The sequence below is a fragment of the Canis aureus genome, chromosome 15 (genome assembly GCF_053574225.1).
Source record: "Canis aureus isolate CA01 chromosome 15, VMU_Caureus_v.1.0, whole genome shotgun sequence".
NCBI lineage: Eukaryota > Metazoa > Chordata > Mammalia > Carnivora > Canidae > Canis > Canis aureus.
Window position 1 is genome coordinate 54,760,163 of NC_135625.1, and position 12,749 is coordinate 54,772,911.

The 12,749-nt window shown below is 41.0% G+C and overlaps 1 protein-coding gene across 9 annotated transcripts in view; it reads left to right on the forward strand.

Moving 5' to 3' along the window:
• LOC144284874 (cyclic AMP-responsive element-binding protein 3-like protein 2) overlaps positions 1-12,749 on the forward strand; it is a 77,079-nt gene that overhangs the window by 18,505 nt on the left and 45,825 nt on the right. For 5 of the 9 annotated variants that reach the window (XR_013353283.1, XR_013353284.1, XR_013353282.1 and 2 more), the window contains exon 2: positions 9,658-9,805. The exons of 3 other annotated variants lie outside the window; for them this stretch is intronic. The gene's annotated coding sequence lies outside the window, so the exon portion shown is untranslated. Of the gene's footprint in view, positions 1-9,657; positions 9,806-12,576; positions 12,741-12,749 lie in introns of all 9 variants that reach the window. One more of the 9 variants, XR_013353286.1, reaches the window with a different exon arrangement.

A 12,749-nucleotide genomic window follows, 5' to 3' on the forward strand; every position in this document is an offset into this window, starting at 1 on the left:
GATCCAGTCCCACGTCGGGCTCCCTGCATGGTGGCTGCTTCTCCCTCTGCCTGTGTTTCTGCCTCTCTCTCTCTCTCTCTCTCTCTCTCTCTGTCTCTATGAATAAATAAAAAATCTTAAAAGTTTCCATACAGATGACAACATATTTTTTTTTAATTTTTGACAACATATTATTTTAAAACAGTGAGTGCTGTTGTATCCAGAGTGTGTATAGGCTAAAAGTGGGCCTAGAAAAGATGGTAGATCTAAAAATGAGAGTGTGTCTCTTTTCTGGTTTGAAAGCATTGTGAGAAACCTTGTTCCTTCCCCCAAACCTGCCCGGATATTGGGCATTTCTAACACATATGTTGTGTTCCTCTAAGATTCGGTGCAAATTACATTTCTGGGCATTCGTTGTGGGATTTTGTAATTTAAAGAGGGAAACAGGCTATAAATTTTATCTACTAATATAGACACAGTTTATATTTGGAAGGACGCTCAAGAAATGAATAATTGTTTCTGGCATGGTCATCTGGGGACTGGGGGGGTCAACAGAGGGAGCAGGGGTAAGGGAGTTATTTATATACTACCTCTTTTATACTGTTCTATTTTTTACCTCCAGAATGTATTTAGAAAATGTAAAATTAAAGCTTAAAGGCGCCATGTAAGACTGGACTAGAGGTAATTTTAACTTGAGTCTCCCTAGGGGGAGAGGAGATCTGGTGCTCCATTAAGGCTCAACACTTCCTGAGGCACCTGGGTGGCTCAGTGGTTGAGCTCTGCCTTCAGCTCAGGTCGTGATCCTGGGGTCCTGGGATTGAGTCCTGAGTCCCATATCAGGTTTCCCACAGTGAGCCTGCCTCTCCATCTGCCTATGTCTCTGCCTCTCTCTGTGTCTCTCATGAATAAATAAATAAAATCTTAAAAAAAAAAAAAAAAGGCTCAACACTTTCCAAGTCAGTGGAGGCCTTGGTGAAGAGAGGAGGAGGCCAGAATCCTTGGTGGAAGGGGGCTCTACGGGTGGAAGATTAACTGTGAGTTTGGGTCTGATAAACTTTTTGATCTTGGTAACTTTCTTATATCTCAGTTTAACAATCTGGAAAATTGGGATTTTTTTTTTCAATTTTTGCAATGATTTTAATCTTCGTAGAAAACTATATGATGGAGTCTGCAAAGATAATGATGTTTGGTTTTGTTTTCAATGCTGTTCATATCAATCTAGTACTTGTAAGGTTACTTATTGGCTGTGCACTAAAATTTTATATCTGGTTGGTTCTTCAAGTGAAACGACCAATACCAGACAGTGGGAGGTAGAGAGTTAAGGGGCTGTTCAACCTGTGTCCAGATGTGAAGGCCGTCTGGCATCCACATCTATCACTGAGTTCTGGGATGGAGCTAATCTCACAGGCTGGTGGTTTCCCCTTCCTCCTGGCTGGCCCAGCGACTGATGTGACTCCAATGGGATATTGAAGATTTGGGGCTGATGTACCACCTTGGGGACAACTCCTGTTATTGGCCCCTGACCAGGTTCTGAGGTGGAACCCGGGGTCCTGCTGGCTTGAGGATATCATTGCTTGTCACCTGATCTTCACGCACTGAATGATAAGTAATGAGTTCTAGTCGAATTGCAAAGCAAATATAGTTTGTCTTCAAGGCTCTCACTTCACCTTTCTTGACCTTTGTTTTCATGTTTTCCTCCCTTCTTGGGCCTCAAGTACTCACTGTAATAGTGTTCTCTTTCTAACTCCTAAATTTTGCTCTCATGAAAGATTTGATGAGCTTACACTGAAAATTTAAATATTAGTAAAGTTTAACATGACCCCTAAATGGGCATTTATATTTAACAGTAATTACTTCCACTCAAAAAGGTGGATTTCTTTTTTTTTTTAATTTTTTTTATTTATTTATGATAGTCATAGTCACAGAGAGAGAGAGAGAGGCAGAGACACAGGCAGAGGGAGAAGCAGGCTCCATGCACCGGGAGCCCGACGTGGGATTCGATCCCGGGTCTCCAGGATCGCGCCCTGGGCCAAAGGCAAGCGCCAAACCGCTGCGCCACCCAGGGATCCCAAAAGGTGGATTTCTAAATGGAGAACTTCTGGCAATACCCAAGTTGTAGGGGAGAAATATTTGGGGAGTGGGGGGAGCACTCACTATTCTTCTACTATTCCATATACTTGGCTCTTATTCATAAAGCAGCCAAGTACATGTGTTGCTAATATATCTATGATCTAAAGGATTTTCAATGGCTTGGTGAAATTTCTTTGACCTATTAGATTGTTGTCTCTGAAATTGTTCTCATGGTGATAACACAGGTTGGGGGCAGGTGGACTCAGGCATACTGCTGAAAGTTGAGAGGGCACTACTGGGTTTTGTGCTTGCCCTCTTTCTTCAAAGACCCCAAGTAAGAATGTTCTATGGAAGCAGGGAAGTCTGACGTGAAGCTGGTCTTGCAAGAGAAACGAAGTATTGCATCTAGGTGAATAATTGAATTAAATTACAATTTTTGCAGCTGTAAGTAACTGAAACCTGATTCAGATTGCTTATACAATAAGTAAATTATTATGTCACGTTGTAAGTATATAGCTCCTTGTTTGACTGACTGGGCAACTCCTCCGTGTCATTATGGTCCCAACAGCCATCCATCTATGTGCAAATTTCATCTTTGGGCTCAATGCAATGAGAAAACAACTCATTGCCATATGAGTTTCTGGTATTTGATTCAAAATGGCAATATTCAGAGGAAAAAGAGAGATTGAGCCTTGCTGTGTCCTTTTTTAGAATGGAAAAAACTTTTCTCAGAAGTCTGCCAGCTGATTTCTCTTTGAGCTTCATCGACAAGGATGGGGTCATTTAACCATTTTAAAACCAATGGCTAGAACAGGATTTTCATGACTGGCTCAGATTAGTCATCTGGGGCTTGAAGAGCTATCGGTAGCTCACTCAGCATGATCATTGGAAAAATAGTCTGAGTTGGCAGTCCTTTCATTAGTGTGTTTGTTTGACCAATGGCTGTTTTCCTCACAGAGGTGGGCTAGCAGATGGAAAATGTTTTATAATCCACAGTAATTAGCCTTGGAAATAAAAGATCAAACCAGGTACTGTGCCACTTACAAAGCTCTAAGAGCATTATTTACCTGTGCTAATAGTACCGAATGAAGGAAGACCACAGAGACAAGACTGGCCTCTCGGAAATGCACACAAAGGTGATCAGGGAGGATGTGCTGCTGTGTCCCAACTCACTAGCTAGGAAATGTAGAATTGACTATATTATCTGAACTGTCTGTATCAGGGTCAAATATCAGGGCTAAAGGTAACTAAGCCTACAATCATGCTTATCATGTAAGACAAGAATGACTTGTTTTGTTGGGAGGTCCACACAACTTCAGATCTGCAGGTGGAAAGCTGAATGTCAGTTTTCAAGGAAGCTGTTTTGTTTTTTTTTTTCTGTTTTTTTTTTTTTTTCCGGTTGCTCGTGGCTATTCAAATAGTGATAAGCCCAGGTGTACCTATTGGCATCCTGAACTGCCTGCCTCAGCCTGGCATGGCTCTGATCTGTCTGCTGTCTCGAGGCAGATGGCCCTAGGTGTTGCTTGGTTATTTGGTAGGATTTTGGGCCTACGGCTATAGAATGTCTCAATTGTCCAAGTGAGTAATTTTATGAATGAGGGGGAGTGTTCATGTTCCCTGCCACTGCAGAGTCAGGATCGAAAGAAAATGATGAAAAGCATGATCTTTGGATCAACCTTGAGCCTCCTCCTCTTCCTCCCTGCTCATCACATGCTTTCCATCTCTTCCAAATGAAGTTCTAAGTGACCTAGATTTTTCCTGAATTGAAACATATAGGTCATCTGCGGGGTGCATGGGAGGCATTGGCCTGTTTTATGTACTGAGAATCTGAGGCCTAGAGCAATCAATAGATTGGCTTAGCTGAAACATAAGCTCCTTGAGGACAGGGGACACAACTTTGGCTTTTCTGTATTCTCATGATGCTTACTTAGCCAAGTGCAAGATGCTCAGAGATACACAATAATTGCTTGATGCCTAAAGAAGTGGAGTGAGGCACTCTCGGAGAATGGTTAAGTTCGGTGGCTCTGACCTCTTTCGTTCATATATTTTTTAAACTCTAAATTCTTGTAAATGCTTCTGGAAATCTGAAAATTTAGTGTGGAAGCAACATGGGTAATTTGGTGTCAATGATCTTTTCGTTAGTTTGGAGGTGGGAGTGTGGGTGATTGTGTAACAGCCCTGGTTTCCACTAGTGTGGAGCTGAGGGCAGCATGGTGGAAAGGGTGAGCTTTGGCAAAGTCAGGCAGATTTGACGTCAAGGGCCATGTTACCTCACATGTCACTGCCTGGCCCATAATAGATAGGCTTTTCCTCCGTCTCCCCTGACTTAACATCTTCTCTCTGAGGCAGAGATGCTCTGACCTTAGGAGTCTGACATCACTCAGGAAGCACGAGAGCCTGTTATTAGTTTCTCGCACACATCCTCATTTCCTGCCCTCCCCAGCTTCTACCTTCTGCTGTAAACACAGGTCTCTGCCTTGAACACATGTTTGCCAGATGCTGTTGCTCCTTCTTGCTCACATTTTTTCCCTTTTGTTTACTGCCAGCTTTTCTGAAATAAGTAGTCAATACCTACTGCCTGCATTTCCTTACTTTCTACTTCTGTACCCTGTCAGATCTGGTACCCACTGTTGCTAGAAGGTCCTCCAACTTCTCTATAACTACTACACCTAGTCTTTTCTCTGTCCTGACCTACTAGGCCTCATGGACATAATTTGGCAGCATTGACTACAAGGTCATCTCATAACTCATTCGTGATCGGCTTCCGTGACAGTCTGAGGGGCTCAGCTTTTCCTTTTTCACTGGCTTCCTTGCTACCTCCTAAATGTGCGTGTTTGGTACTTGGCCTTCTATTCTTTCTGTATGCTCCCCTCTATCACTTTCAATACAGCCGGTTCTCAGATCTTTGTATCTATTTTTTTGCCTATTGATGGAAAGTTTGGTATAACCCAAGATTCTTCTGGGCCTTCATTAGTTCTGGAAGGGCAATGACTGGGTAATCCTGAATCTTCATGATCATTATTCTGAGAAGAGTAGGGGACACTTTGAACTCCTTTTATCACTGCACCCCATTTATCTCAGGGTATCTCATTTATTTACTGACTTAGCTCTCCTGCTGTATAGACCCATGAGAAACTCACAGGTCATTACTGGGACACAGTTGTTTCTAGAGTCAGTGTCACTCGTCAGATGCAAGCTGTGTTTTAGCTGGGCTTGTGCTTATTCTTTGGGTTGGGAAACACTGTGGCGTTCTGAGGTGGTATGTCTAAATTTTTCTAGGACTAGGTGGCAGGTCAGTGCAAAAATCAGACATAACTTCTTAGAATCGTGTACCATATATTTCCTCCGTTGTGTATACCTGCTGTCAAGCTCAGTTGCAATTGCCTCCTGTTGAACTGCCTGCCTTTGACTTGCTCTATTCTGGAGTAATTTATTTACCCAAACCGTGCTGACATTACTGAAGAGCTTTGAGGTGTTTTTAAGAGTAGAGATGGGTTACTCTGAGCCACCCAAATTCCTATGCCTGCTTCTTGTTAGAAGTATCAATGATGGCTCTTGGAAGAGACTTTTTCTTGGGAGCATGTCGTTTTGATGTGTAAACTTGTGTTACAAGGTACTTGACATTCTGGGTGTCAGTTTATCCAACTTGTAAAATACTGCATTTGTATCACATGGCCACCAAGGGTTTTTTTTTTTAACCCCATAGTTCTATTCTGGGTATCATGCTCTTGCCTTTGAAGGCCTTTCAGCTTTAAAAAATGATTTAACACACCAACAAGATTTAGTTGATTGCCTGTATTGTTGGAACAGCTCAATTGGCAGCTGTTGTGTTGCATTCTGTAGCCTCTCTTTCCTGACTTAAAACCTTGCTTCTGTAAAACCCAGACAATATAAAGAATGGAAAAAACAGAGAGGCACAGAGGTAGGAAACATTTTTCTTAACATCAGAAAAAAAAAAATCCTCTTCAGACTTCTTGGCAAATAAGAGGAGTCTGGGGGAAAAAAATCCACAAACAGTTTCCTAGTTGTCTGAGTGTAAAATCCTGGTTTTTAAACATTTCATATCTTGGAAATGTCTGAATAGTTTTTGTTTAAAGGGAAATTCCTTTTGGCTGAGAAAGAGCCTGCAGGATTCAAACTGATAGGGTGATGTTTTTAGAAAATTTGGAGGAAATAAGGATTTGTGATGAAAATGCATTCTCACTGGCCAATTGTGTTAAACAGAAATTCAAATCCAAGGTTACCAATCATAACATTGTAAAGGTTGAACTATTAACTCCTTCCTTCCCTTGGCTTCCTGTCCACGCATCCTGGGGAAACATATCTCACAGCCGGTCCTTCCTCCAATTTGAGGAACTTAATGAACTGCTTTTCTAAACCTGTGCATGTTCTAGGCAGGAGGATGTACATTATCTTGACCTTGTGGCTCTCCCAGTAGAGTGGGAAAGAAGATATATAAACAAGTCATTAAATACCTGATGTACATTTTGCATTGGAGCTGTATTCAAAATATTTCTGGAGCACAGAGGATGGAACCACAATTCCAAAGGAGATCACAGAGCAGATGATATTCACAACGGGTCCTGATGTATAAATAGGAATTCTCTAGGCAGTAGGAGTGGCAGGTATAGAGTAGGAATGTGTAAAATGTCATGGTCGATTCTAGGAATCCCAAATAGTTTTAGGTACTTTGAGAGTACCCTATGGGGAGTATTGGGAGATATGACAAGATCATAAAAACTGCATGCCGGACAGCCCTGGTGGCTCAGCGGTTTAGCGCCACCTTTAGCCCAGGGCCTGATCCTGGAGACCCGGGATCGAGTCCCAGGTCGGGCTCATGGAGCCTGCTTCTTCCTCTGCCTGTGTCACTGCCTCTCTCTCTCTCATGAATAAATAAAATATTAAAAAAAAATAAACATAAAGAAAAATGCCTTGCGACTAATTAACTCATAAGCACTTCACACATTACAGAAGCCAATTGTGGGGTAGCAGCCTGGGCTTTTAAACTAGCCACTGGCTTGTTTTGTGAAACCTGAGCCTTTAGTAATATGAAAGAACTTTTGAAAAATTCTTAAAATTTCTCAAAATTCCTGCCAATTAATATAAGGTCACCCCTCTCGATTGGAAAAGAAAACTTTCCCTTTATTAACATGTTGATATGACCCAGAGAGCATTCCTACACTCCACAGTACAATCCGGCAGCGGGCCAGCCTGCACACGATTCTGTACCAGATGTGTCACATTATAAGATTTCCTGATCTTCTGCTTCAGTCTCTCTGTCGACAGCCTGTCATCTGCTGGAGTTTATCATCTACTCACCGGTACCATTCATTGGTTGCCAACGTGAGCCAGGTCACAGACAAGTAGGCTTAGATCTATGTTGCCACTAACTTGCAATTTGGCAACAATGTCAGCCAGAGCAAACGGCTGTTATTTTTACGACAAGCAAACCAATTCTGTACTTTTAGATTATGGTTAATATAAAACAGTGTCACTTCACGTATCAGAGAACTTTTAGTTCTGGAGCCCCTTGAAGGCCACATAGACTGAACCTATTCAGCCTTCATTTCTTTTTGACAAACAGATGCAATGTTCTAAAAATAACAGGTGAGTAAGAGGCAGAATTCATGATAAAAAAAGCCTCCTGACACTCCCTGCACTGTAATCTATGTCTTCCCTGCCTACAAGCAGGCATATGTTGGCAATTGCTTCTTCTCGCACCTGGTTACCACTCCATTCCTCGAGGTCTGGATTTCAAACTAGCACAGTTATCAATCACCCAGCAGCCCTTGTCAAACTGGCTGAACTGCTGGCGGCCGTACTTTCTTAGCATTTGCTGCATTTGTCCCACTTAATAAGCCCTCCCAAATGACCTTCCTCGAATTAACAGCAGCCATGTAAGAAATATGATGCTTAATGACTAATGAGACAAATTTCGTCTCAAGGACTGTCAGAAAATGAAGACACCATGTCTTACAGTTTAAGTAGAATTACGTTCAAACCCAGAGAACAAGCTCTGAGTGTGCATTTTTAATCTGTCACCTACTAGATAAACTGCTGAATTTAAAAACAATTTGGGAGTCAATCCATTTTTTTTCAATCCATTTTTTTAACCATTGACAAGCGTATACAGCGTGCTTGTCAAGAAAGATGCCAAAAGTGCATTGTTTGTTAGAATTTTAGGCTCATTAGGAGAAAAGATGACAATGCTTCAGACTGGAACGTTTCTCTTCATTTTGCATCCATCCACATGACTACACTGAACACAGCTACAACCTCGTGTGACACATCTCTGCTAGAGAAGAAAATGTAGCTTGGTATCTTGATCACATAGATATTAAAACAAGTGCATTTTCCTCTCTTTAAGCTGATGATGACCTAGGGCCAATCGACAAGCCTATTTCACTAGGTGACAAAAACTAAAACCCTATCAGTCATGTGTGAACAGCTATTTATTTTGGTTAAAGCCATTCAAGTATTAAAGATATAAAACACAAAAATACATCTAGATTTCTTCAGTCTAGAAAAATGTATCACTATTTGGATGATAGTTCTAGCATACTCGGTACTGCACAAAGGCTCTCTCTAGAATGGATAAAATTAACAAATAACCGTAAGGAAATTAAGATTATTTTCAAAAAGAAAATAACACACATTTAAAAAAACACTAAACACAATTTGTACACAGACTAGATTTGTCAGCTCAGGAGGTTAAGAACAGCCCACTCACATATGGACAATGGCCATGTTTCCAATTCCTCATAGGGAATGTCCTTCCACGTGTGTGTGTGTGTGTGTGTGTGGTAGGAGGCTGGACAGATACATCTCATGTAGAAGACTTGTTATAATGCGTCTATGACAACCACATGCCTTTTGAACGTATGTTTTATTATTATTAATTGACATGGATGACACTAAGGTCAAAGTCCCCTCACATACAAAATCCTGCATGTTTATGATTAAAACTCAAATGAAGTCAACTTCGACTCTCAAGCAAAGTAGGTCTGAAGGCTTCCACTCAACTCTTCCTTTCATATACAATTCAGTGTATGGCAAAGCTGTGTAAGTAGAACAACTGAAAAAAGAACTAGTGCTTGGGTTTGTAGTGTCCACACCTATCGATTCTTCTCACATACAGGTACTAATTAGCAATAACTGGCAAGACATGAGCGAGTTCTACTTTATCTCTTTGCCAAACCTCCATACTGTTCTCCACAGAGGCTGCACCAGTTTGATTCCTGTCAACAGTGCAGAGAGGGTTTCCCTTCCTCTGTATCCTCACCAACACTTATTTCTTCTCTTTATGATAACACCCATTCTATCAGGTGTGAGGTCATGGCTCATTATGGTTTTGGTTTGTATTTCCCTGATGTGATGTTGAGCATCTTTTCAAGTATCTGTTGGCCATCTGCAGGTCTTCTTTGGAGAAACGTCTTTTCAGGTCTTCTGGCCATATTTTAGTCAAGATACCTGTTATTGAGTTGTGGGAGTTCTTTATATATTTTGTATATTAATCTCTTATTAGACATATAATTTGCAAATAATTTCTCCCATTTAGTAGGTTGTCTTCGTTTTTAAAAAAATATTTTATTTATTTATTTTACAGAGAGAGAGAGAGAGAGAGAACAAGCAGGAGCAGGAGAGGGAGAAGCGGGCATCCCCCCACTGAGCAGGGAGCCCAATGGGAGGCTCAATTACAGGACCTGGGACCATGACCTGAGCCAAAGCCAGATGCTTAACCAACTGAGGCAATCAGGTGCCCTGTATTTTCATTTTGTTGATGATTTCCTTCATGGTGCAGAAAGAGTTTAGCGTGATAATACTCCCATTTGTTTATTTTTGCTTTTGTTTCCCTTGCCTTTGGAGTCCCATCCAAAAACAATGTTGCTAAGACCAATGTCAAGAAGCTTACTGCCCTGTTTTCTAGGCATTTCCTGGCTTCTGGTCTTAGAACCTATCATCTGATCCAGCTATTCCACTCCTGAGTATTTACCCAAAGGATATCAAAATGCTAATTCAAAAAGATACATGCAGCCCTAACTTACAACAGTATTATTTACACTGGCCAAGATACAAAAGCAATCTAAGTGTTCATGGATGGATGAATGGATATACACACATGCACAGAATACTACTCAGTCATTAAAAAGACTCAAGTCTTTGTGACAAGGAGTCAACTGTGACCAGGAGAATGGACTTGGAGGGTGCAATACATGAGACAGAAGAAGAAAAATACCATATGATTTCACTCATCTGCGGAATCTAGAAAACAAAACGGACAAAACAAAACCAAACTCAAAGATGCAGAGAACAGATGTGGTCATCAGAGGGAAGGGGCATGGGCTATGGGTGAAATGGGTGAAGGGGGGTCACTACAGTAACAGATGGTAACCAGACTTACAGTGGCGATCACTCCGTAGTATATACAAATGTCAAATTAGAAGGCTGTACATCTTAAACTTATGGAATACATACCAATTATACCTCAAAGGAAAAAAAAGAAGAGCAAAATCTGTGGCAAAACTGGCTACTGAATTAATGGAGAAAGAACTCCTAAATACTGAGTACCACAAATACTTTTTTTTAATGTCGAGGTTCCCTTTAAAATCCCAAACACTGTATTATTCTGCAATAAGCCACCTTGTGTTAGGACAAATTATATATAGCAAGCCACTGACATTTGCAAGGCATATGAACTGAAACCTTTAGAAAAACCCTATAGAATATACCATGCTTCATAAAAGCTGGTAGATTATTTTTAAAAAATTAAGTGACCCCTTTAGAATCTCAGTGATTCTATAAACACAGTCAATTCATTAATAAAGCTATGGATTCTAACAAAAAGGAATAAAATGAACTCTACCCTCCAACTCAGATGCTATTACCATACTAACATGGACCCAAGTCCCCACAATCAAAATCATGAGGGAGCACGGCGGCCACCAGGAGACACGTGGGGACATGGACAGGCACACTAAGGATAGGCCGGCACAGCTCAGCAGGGCACTCTGACCTTTGGTGGGGGGGCGCCATAGCACCACATCAGCACAGAGGGCATCTAGGAGAAGATCAACAGCCAGGTACAGTGGGGCCCTGCACAAGGAAGCCATTTCCAAATGAACTTCACAACATCCATCCCTGGAGTCAAACACCTCCGCCTCCCAGGACAGAGCTCACCCAGGCTTCATCCTCAGACACTGCTGGAGCCTCACCAGGACTCCTAACCAGCAAGGTCAGGCACGGCTGCCAGAAACCCCAGGGTCTATCTGTAAAGGGGAGAAAGGCTATGAGAAATGTTATTGCTGCTTCAACATATATAGTACACAACACATAGAAATGTATCTCATGCTTTGTGAACAGAAACAAAAATTCTCAAGCATTAACAACTCTATCAGTGGGAGTTTTTGCATTAAATTAAGCTTGAGGGAAGGAAGCAATGTGGGCTGTAAAGAAGAAAAATATTTCTCTTAAGACAGTTAAATGTTAACTATGTGCATTAATCGAATGATGATATAATGTTCTGCAAAGTCAGCTATAAAGAGTGTTTTCTATTACTTTTCTACTTTCCCATTGATTTTTTTGCAGTAACAACTAACTGATAAAACTATGTATAGCAAAAAGAAAGTGCCTAACTTGATGTGTCATTTCCTTTTGAACGAAAGAACCTATAAAATTTGTGTGAGAGAATATTAATTGCAACTATACCTTTTATGGCAGAAAACCTTAGCACTTTGGTTGTCTGCCTCTTTTTTTGAGGGCAAAATTATTTATTCCTTTATTTTTAAAATTTTTTGGCAAATTTCTAGGGATAAATGCAGTGCTTAGAACATTTTCACAGCTTGCTGTTTGTAGAAGGAAAAAGGAGAGGTGGAAACAGGAGGGAAGGAAGGAAGGAGGAATTTATGTCAGACAATTTAACTCAATTACTAAATTCTAGGAGGGGCAAATATATATATTTGGAAATGTACTTGAAGTTCACCTTATTTATTTATTTTTTAAAAAGATTCATTCATTCATTCATTCATTCATTCATTCATGAGAGACACACAGAGACAGGTAGAAACACAGGCAGAGAGAGAAGCAGGCTCCCTGCAGGGACCCGATGTGGGAATCGATCCTGGAATTGTGGGATCACGACCTCCACCACTGAGCCATCCGGGTACCCCACGTTCACCATACTTAAAATCAGGAAAAACAAACTGGTGAATGTACATCATACCTTTTTGTATTAGTGTAACAAATGCATTTTAATCCACACAAGTCTGCTAGTTTTAATCCCGGACAATTTACAACCGTTGTAGGTTTAAATTCCCTTAGGTGAATAATGATGGAATTTTAGCCTTGATCAAGTGTTTCTAACATTATAGAAGAAAGGAAGATAAGGGCATGCAATGCAGAATGCCTTCTCCATGTTTTCATAATTGGTAGTGGAGTTGTGCATAAAAGTGAGCTTCTGGGCTGGGTATTGACCCCAAGAAAATGAAAACACGAATTCAAAAAGATACGTGCATCCTATGTTTATTGCAGCATTATTTACGATGGTCAAGATACGGAAGCAACCAGAGTCCACTGATAGACGAATGGAGGAGGAAGATACGGCATACACATACTACATACCTGTGTACATGTGGCCACATACACATGGCAGGGTGTGCATAGCAGAATATTTTGCAGCATGGAAAAACGATGAGGTTGTGCCA